At 37.1% G+C, this 410-nt stretch overlaps 1 non-coding gene across 1 annotated transcript; it reads left to right on the forward strand.

Moving 5' to 3' along the window:
* TRNAD-GUC (transfer RNA aspartic acid (anticodon GUC)) lies at window positions 1-72 on the forward strand. Its single transcript has one exon. It is a non-coding gene; the product is annotated as a tRNA-Asp (tRNA).
* Window positions 73-410: the final 338 nt, after the last annotated feature.

The following is a 410-nucleotide window of genomic DNA, read 5'->3' on the forward strand; positions in this document are numbered from 1 at the left end:
TCCTCGTTAGTATAGTGGTCAGTATCCCCGCCTGTCACGCGGGAGACCGGGGTTCAATTCCCCGACGGGGAGGATAAGTTTTTTTTCATAGTCCGCCTACATTTTTTTTCATAGTCAGCCTATAGTTTGAAAGCATGACGGTTGAAATGTAATCCTTTTATTGTTTACTGACGCTTTTCATTAGTGACATCATCCCCTATAAGTAAAACATTTACTAATGCAATCTCAACTTTTCCAATCAATCACAGGCAATTTTTAAATCAGTCACTTTTTGGGAAGGATTCCTGCCTTTTCATTTTATGCTTCTGTGTACTTCATTGAAAAAAGAAACGTGCACGAAGGGTTGTTATTTACATCAAAATCAAAGTACTACATGATGTATAAAATGCATTTACGCTACTGTTTTTTTT

The sequence above is a fragment of the Triturus cristatus genome, chromosome 4_1 (assembly GCF_964204655.1).
Source record: "Triturus cristatus chromosome 4_1, aTriCri1.1, whole genome shotgun sequence".
Taxonomy (NCBI): Eukaryota; Metazoa; Chordata; class Amphibia; order Caudata; family Salamandridae; genus Triturus; species Triturus cristatus.